We start from the raw sequence: 8374 nt of genomic DNA on the forward strand, positions 1-8374 counted from the left end.
AAGGGAGCCCAGCGAGGCCAATTGCCCGATGGTACCTGCTGACGACAAGGGTGGAAGGAGCATAGGTGTAGGAGCAAGGTCGACGGGTCAAGGGGGAGTGGAGCACTCTGAGGCCGGAGGTGGAGCCACGGTCTCCTCACGCCCAGGAGGAGGTGGCTGTCAGCAGTCCCAAGGTGGATCCACACCACTGAGAGGAGATGGAGGAGAAACTGAGGGGCTGACGGGAGACAGTGATGGCTGGGTGACACACTCTAAAAACTCCTGGGTTATTTCTTTAACCCATTTTCTGGGTTATTTGTGTTGGGTTAAAATTATGGGTTATTTTTTCAGAGAGTAACCATTTTCTGGGTTATAGGGCTAATATTTTGACCCAATTCCTGGGTTGTTTAGGTTTCTGGGTTATTTTTCAAAGAGTAACCCATGTTCTGGGTTAACGCCCCTTCCCCCGCTCCCAGATGTTCTGGAATTTTCTCACAACAGTCGTTTGAAATAACCGTCACTTGAACTTGAACGCACTCGATCCGTTTTGGCCTGGGCTTCTTCGGTGCAACTTCGTCGCGTATTCAAGGTAAGCAAGTATTTTCAGTGTCAATGTAACGTTAAACGTCTGTGTCCATGTCCCCGTTGCTATTTTAGCACCATTTGTTAAAAAAATGACCATGGCTTACCATGGTAATTCTTTGGTGAGCATGTAGCCGCCTGCGGATATCGCGACAACATCTACATTAACTAGCTTAAAGTCTGTGTAAAGTCAAAATAAATATGTGTTTTGAGTTTGTCAGACTAAATAAGAAAGTGTTATTAACCACCCAGCCAAATTTGACGTAACGTAATAATACGATAAGTACAGTGCAGCTAGTGGCGACTTCATGCCGCGTTAAGGGGGTCGAACACCGGACGAGAAGCACCGCGCTGCGCCGCGTCTAGGACAACTCGAGGTATCATGTACTTTCTCAGTTTATGGCTGTCATGATCACCGTCTGTTCCTGTCAGTTCCCGGACTACATCTCCCATCATCCTCTCTGCCACTCACCTGCACACACTTAACACTTAACACTAATCACTAATCACCACACCCAGCTGCAGCTCATTACCAGGACAATAAAAGACTCTTACACACATCACCTCACTGCTAGGTCTTGTTTCCCCAGTGTTCAATTCCGAGCGTTTCTATCTTGTCTGCCTTTCTGTTACCGTTGTTGCCTGTTCCTGTTTCTTGACCCGTTGCTGCCTGTCCTGACCCTTGCCTGGTATACCGTTCTGTGTATGATATCCGCCTGCCTCGATCTACTGCCTGTTCCCTGACTACGATCCTGCCTGTCTCTGATGTTCCTGTTTACCCCGTTTGACCATGCCTGTACGACCACGCTCAACATTTAATAAAGCTTCGCATGTGGATCTTACTCTGAGTCCCGCCTTCGTTACAGAAGACCTAGCCACACCCAGATCCAGCAGCTTTGTTGGGCGTCCTAGTCCCAGTATGGATCCCGCAACACATCTGGTCAGCCTTCGTCAAGGTAACTGCACCCTGGAGGTTCATATCCAGAAATTCCTGGACATTGCCCATTTTTCTGATTTACCGGACTGTGCCCTCATTGACTTTTTTGCTTATGGACTAAATGAACCTCTTAAGGGTTATTTAATCGCCAATGGTCCCCGAGGGACGTTTATGGAATTCTTGGACTTTGCCCTGCTTACCGTTGGTTCACGTTTTACTGTGGGTGTCGCGGGGAAATGCGACACCATAGTAAATCACGTAATGGACGCCGCATCAAAGAACATTCACAAAATGGCGGCCACCATTACAACACCAGTCTATGTCCCAGCTGATCTCCAAGAGCAACGTCACGCCTTCGCTGATCGCCCAGAGCAACGTCACGCCTTCGCTGATCGCCCAGAGCAACGTCACGCCTTCGCTGATCGCCCAGAGCAACGTCACGCCTTCTCTGATCGCCCAGAGCAACGTCACGCCTTCGCTGATCGCCCAGAGCAACGTCACGCCTTCGCTGATCGCCCAGAGCAACGTCACGCCTTCGCTGATCGCCCAGAGCAACGTCACGCCTTCGCTGATCGCCCAGAGCAACGTCACGCCTTCGCTGATCGCCCAGAGCAACGTCACGCCTTCGCTGATCGCCCAGAGCAACGTCACGCCTTCGCTGATCGCCCAGAGCAACGTCACGCCTTCGCTGATCGCCCAGAGCAACGTCACGCCTTCGCTGATCGCCCAGAGCAACGTCACGCCTTCGCTGATCGCCCAGAGCAACGTCACGCCTTCGCTGATCGCCCAGAGCAACGTCACACCTTCGCTGATCGCCCAGAGCAACGTCACGCCTTCGCTGATCGCCCAGAGCAACGTCACGCCTCTAGATCAGTTCGGGAGCGGAGAGGGTTGCGTTCCAGTGTGACTGATCCACCGCTGATTTCAGCACGAGCGGCTGGCATTCCTAAGCCTCCGCCGGCCGCGTCGCACTCAAGCCAGCCGGCCGCGTCGCACTCAAACTCGTCGGATGCTACGCTCTCAAGTTCGTCGGTTGCAACGCTCTCAAGTTCGTCGGTTGCAACGCTCTCAAGCGCCCTGGATGCGATGGACAAGATGGCTGCTTTGCCAGTGCCCACGGGCAAGATGGCCGCCCCTGCAGTGCTGAAAGATGTAGGGGGTGTTCCAGCCATTGAGTCCGCTCCAGAACCTGCTTCAGCCAGTGAGTCTGCTCCAGAACCCACTCCAACCGGTGAACCATCACCTCACCCTCGGAAGAGGAGGAGAAGGAGGAAGAAGGCTTCTTTCATTCCTCAAGGCTCAGAAGCCTTTCAAGAGGCGGCTGGGGGTCCAGAGACTACTCCAGAGGTCTCTCCCACTCCGCCCAGGTGTCTCGCTCTGCCGGCGCCACCTGAGCTCCTTGCCCTGCCGGCTCCACCTGAGCTCCTCCCTCTGCCGGCGCCACCTGTGCTTCTTGCCCTGCCTGCGCCACCTGTGCTCCTTGCCCTGCCGGCGCCACCTGTGCTCCTTGCCCTGCCGGCGCCACCTGTGCTTCTCGCCCTACCGGCATCTACTGAGCTCCTCGCCCTACCGACATCTACTGAGCTCCTCGCTCTGCCAGCGCCACCCAAGCTTCCAGCCCTGCCGGCGCCACCCAAGCTTCCAGCCCTGCCGGCGCCACCCAAGCTTCCAGCCCTGCCGGCGCCACCCAAGCTTCCAGCCCTGCCGGCGCCACCCAAGCTTCCAGCCCTGCCGGCGCCATCCAAGCTTCCAGCCCTGCCGGCGCCGCTCAAACGCCTTGCGCTGCCAGCGCCACTCAGGTGTCTTGCCCTGCCAGCTTCACCCACACGCCTGGCCCTGCTGGCGCCACCCGAACTCCTTGCCCATGAACCTGTGACGGGCCCCGCTGAAATCCCCAAGAACTTTTTGGGGGGGGGCAGTATACCTAGGGGTGGTGAGCTGGTGGGTGGGGACCCTGCTCAACCACTGCTGTCATGGCCATTAATGGACTGTAGGCCACTAAGGCCATGTATGGACTCCGACCTGCCGTGGCTGCTCAAGCCGCCTGACCTGCCGTGGCTGCCCAAGCCGCCTGACCTGCCGTGGCTGCCTGAACCACCCGACCTACCGTGGCCGCCCAGGCCACCTGACCTGCCGTGGCCGCCCGAGCCACCTGACCCGCCGTGGCTGCCCGAGTTCCAGGGGCTGCATTGGAGATCCCGTTCCTGGCTGCTACTAGATCTCCAATGCACCCACCCCCCCCTCCCTAGCTGTTCCTTCACGTCGCGAGGACGCGCCTTCCGGGAGGGGGGCGTTATGTCATGATCACCGTCTGTTCCTGTCAGTTCCCGGACTACATCTCCCATCATCCTCTCTGCCACTCACCTGCACACACTTAACACTTAACACTAATCACTAATCACCACACCCAGCTGCAGCTCATTACCAGGACAATAAAAGACTCTTACACACATCACCTCACTGCTAGGTCTTGTTTCCCCAGTGTTCAATTCCGAGCGTTTCTATCTTGTCTGCCTTTCTGTTACCGTTGTTGCCTGTTCCTGTTTCTTGACCCGTTGCTGCCTGTCCTGACCCTTGCCTGGTATACCGTTCTGTGTATGATATCCGCCTGCCTCGATCTACTGCCTGTACGACCACGCTCAACATTTAATAAAGCTTCGCATGTGGATCTTACTCTGAGTCCCGCCTTCGTTACAGAATGTTGAGCGTGGTCGTACAGGCATGGTCAAACGGGGTAAACAGGAACATCAGAGACAGGCAGGATCGTAGTCAGGGAACAGGCAGTAGATCGAGGCAGGCGGATATCATACACAGAACGGTATACCAGGCAAGGGTCAGGACAGGCAGCAACGGGTCAAGAAACAGGAACAGGCAACAACGGTAACAGAAAGGCAGACAAGATAGAAACGCTCGGAATTGAACACTGGGGAAACAAGACCTAGCAGTGAGGTGATGTGTGTAAGAGTCTTTTATTGTCCTGGTAATGAGCTGCAGCTGGGTGTGGTGATTAGTGATTAGTGTTAAGTGTTAAGTGTGTGCAGGTGAGTGGCAGAGAGGATGATGGGAGATGTAGTCCGGGAACTGACAGGAACAGACGGTGATCATGACAATGGCCAGCAATATTGTTATGTTTTAGGACATTGTGGAATTAACATAATGTCAGTACTATGTTATGGTTGTACTGTATAATTAAATACAATTGTTGCTGAGTCTGCAGTCTGAACACTTTACCTCAGAGTGTCCGTTAACTGAATGAATTGAGAATATCACCTGAAAATCCAATAACATAAGCAATTTTTATTCATGCAGCTGATTACTGTAAATTAATGTAAAATTAACTTTATATTGAAGCACATGGTGAAGTCAGTATATACATTAACGACGATTTGAGACAAATAAGTGTAAATTTAATATAAATCTATGTACGTGGCACTGCAGGATTTTGAACAAGGTCCTGAACCGTTGCTGGGCGCTTCCGTTGTGTGTACACTCATAGAGAATAATGTGTTTGAATTTTAAATACGCATCTCTTCCGGTGTGCGACCCCCTTTAGCCGCGGCTAGAGCGACGAGGCAACACAATAGTTGAGTTATGTTAACCAGCTGCGCTGTGCTTATCATATTATACAGTGCTCTACGGGCTTAAGTAGTGAGAGTTAAAGAAGTGTGTCAAGTGTTCAAATTGTTGCTAACCTCTATTGTTTTCTCCAGGTCATTTTAAATGGACAGCTTTGTTGCCGATAAGCTAACTGAGTGGCGGATGTCTGAGCTGATAGAGAATTTTAGAGGTGAGCGTTTTACTCTTTTAAGGGATAGTTCACCCAAAAATGAAAATTTGATGTTTATCTGCTTACACCCAGGGCATCCAAGATGTAGGTGACTTTATTTCTTCAGTTGAACACAAATGATGATTTTTAACTCCAACCGTTGCCGTCTGTCAGTCTTATAATGCGAGTGAATGGTAACACAATTTATAAGAGTCAAAAAATATGCTTAGACAAATCCAAACTGAACCCTGCGGCGCGTGATGACACATTCATGTCCTAAGACACGAAACAATCGGTTTGTGCGAGAAACCTAAGCGATTGTTAAATGCAGTTGGACATGGTGTTTTAGAAGTAAAAAATTATATAAATAATTTTCGGCTTCTCGCACAAACGTGTCTTAGGACATCAATGTGTCGTCACGAGCCGCAGGGTTTAATTTGGATTTATTTTTGGATTATTTTTTGACTCTTATAAATTGTGTTACCATTCATTCGCATTATAAGACTGACAGACGACAATGGTTGGAGTTAAAAATCATCATTTGTGTTCTACTGAAGAAACAAAGTCACCTTGGATGCCCTGGGGGTAAGCAGATAAACATCACATTTTCATTTTTGGGTGAACTATCCCTTTAACTGCCCTCATATCATCTCTCTATACTTAAATATTTTCTTTAATATGGCTTTAATATGTCAGTGCAAGATTTTGTGACAGTCACAACTTCTTCGACAGTGGGGAATGCATCTCTATAATAACCCTTATAGTTAAAAGATACTTGTGCCTTGTCTTTAAACTGTTATGCATAATAATGGGCCAGATATTCACCTTTGAATTAATGTCATTATTACACTTGTTAATGAAAGAAAAGATGTACAGTATAGACTGTCATTCACACAAAATGGGTAATGCTGCAAAAGAACCACATTAGTTAACTAGCAAATTGGGCCACGTTTTTTTTTTTTTTTTTAACAAAAAAAAACAACAACATCATTCCCTTAAAAGTGATTATTTGTTAGCTTGATAATCAAAGAGTGTCTGGTGAGTGGTTCACAATTGTCTTGACTTATTAACAATACTCATGTTGTCTTGTTTTCTGTCTTTCAGGTGAAGACAGAGATGAGGAGGCATTTCTTCTCTTAGTTGAGGACACTATCAAAACTCTTGTCCCTCAAGTTCAATCCAGTTATTGAATGTTGTCAAATGTTTGAGAGAGAATGTGTTGTTTATTTTTCTATTTTTTCTAATGTCTAATGTTATTACAGTGTGACCTAAAATAAATAGGTCCAAGTGTGTAGAGTTTATGTAGAGTTTAATTTAATGCAATAAAAATGTAAAAGTGCCTGAAGTGTGTAAGTGCCTGAAGTTTTATTTTCTGAAATAAGGCATACTGGCATAGTAACCCAGGTTATTTTTGACCTTTGACCTTTGGTTAAAAAGGGACCTACTAATTTCTGGGTTATTTCAACCCAGATATTGGGGTTGTTCTTTTGACCCAGAAGTTGGGTTATATTAACTACAATTTTGGGTTATTTTAACCCAAAATTTGGGTTAGGTATTTAACCCAGAAGTTGGGTCAAAAAGAATAACCCATTTTTCTGGGTTGAAATAACCCAGAAATTAGTTGGTCCCTTTTTAACCCAGGATTTGGGTCAAAAATAACCCATTATGGGTTATTTTTGACCCAGGAGTTTTTAGTGTGCAGGCGTGGCTGGGGACTGGAGAGGGGTTTGGAGAGCACTACAAAATCCCTCAAAACATAAAGAAAGTCTCAAAATAATTTTGGAGAGGTGGTGGGTGGGAGAGGGAGGTTGGGTGGGGCCAGAGAATTGGATCTGTAACAGGCAGATTGGTCAGTCCCGCGTTGTTCAGGCTCCGTGGTGATGTTCTGCTCGGTTGCTCCCGTTGGCGCTGGCTCGAACATTGCGGTGAAGTCCCTCTCACGGTCTGGTCTCATGCTGCCGATCCTCGCAGTCAAGGTGTGGATGGCTGAGCACTGAGCAGTTAGTGGGGCCGGTGTCGTCGTTGTCATCGTTGTCCACTGTGAGCGGCGATCCATATAGGACACCAGCATCCACTCTACGTATTCGGGGAAGCTCTCTCGAGGCCCTTCCCCAGACAGCTGCTCTTTGGTGGCGATGTGGAGGCTGGCATATAGGAAGCTGCAGAGGCAGTTGTCGGGTAAAGTTGTAGCTGGTACGAGGCGGAGAAAATTTTCCAAATGTGCCCTCGAGGAAGCGGTCCTTCTGCTCAAGGCATAGCAGTTCCACTGCTGTGAAGTAATCCACGGTGCAGAAAAACCCCAAAACACATAGTAATAAAAATAAAACAAAAACACTAACAACAAAAACGTATCTAGTTCGGGTCTTCTGTAACGTGCTGGTTGTAAATATAACACGCGATGAAGAAGATAACACTCAAATCAGTCTTTACTTTGATGATCCAACAGGAGAAGACAGAGTCCAGGCATGAAAGGAACACAACACAACACAAGTAAATACGAGACCTGACCCTGAACTAAGGAATAACAGGAACTTGTATACACTGATGATTAACTCAAATGACAGTCAACTGTGATGATTAGTGCAGTGTCCACGGTGACTGATTGTGGCTTGAAAATAGAACAAAGGAGCACATGTGAAGGAATGAAAACCAAAAAAATAAATAAATAAATAGAACATGACGGTGACCTTGACAAGTTGATTAAAACATTTTATTAATTTGAAAGTTTCTGAATCCTTTGGAAATAAAATCTGTATAAAATGACCATGACTTATTATATTGTACCTGTTGCATATGAAGATCATGAACTGGCAATCTCAAGTATGAAGGAGCACAACATTCAATACAGAGATATATATGTCTCTTCCATAGTTGTGAGTCTGACTAACAGTTTGAAGCTGGGCTACAAGTTCTTCAGTCACAGGCCATTCCTCTTTTCTTTTAAAGTAGATGAATGTTCATGGCCAAATGATAATTATATGTACAATACATCAGGTGAAAAAATTAATGTAGAGATGTATTCAATCCAGTAATCTCTGTAACGACACACCAGATTTTGGTCTGATATTTAAAGCAGTCAGCACCCAGTACAAGAGGTGATGGTGAAATAA

At 47.7% G+C, this 8374-nt stretch overlaps 1 long non-coding RNA gene across 1 annotated transcript; it reads left to right on the forward strand.

The window, feature by feature from the left end:
• The first annotated feature begins 292 nt into the window (after nt 1–292).
• Nucleotides 293–6404, forward strand: LOC137031220 (uncharacterized). The gene is made up of 3 exons (XR_010896512.1): nt 293–568; nt 5209–5285; nt 6369–6404. It is a non-coding gene; the product is annotated as an uncharacterized lncRNA (long non-coding RNA).
• Nucleotides 6405–8374: the final 1970 nt, after the last annotated feature.

This window comes from Chanodichthys erythropterus, chromosome 11 (assembly GCF_024489055.1).
Source record: "Chanodichthys erythropterus isolate Z2021 chromosome 11, ASM2448905v1, whole genome shotgun sequence".
Lineage (NCBI taxonomy): Eukaryota > Metazoa > Chordata > Actinopteri > Cypriniformes > Xenocyprididae > Chanodichthys > Chanodichthys erythropterus.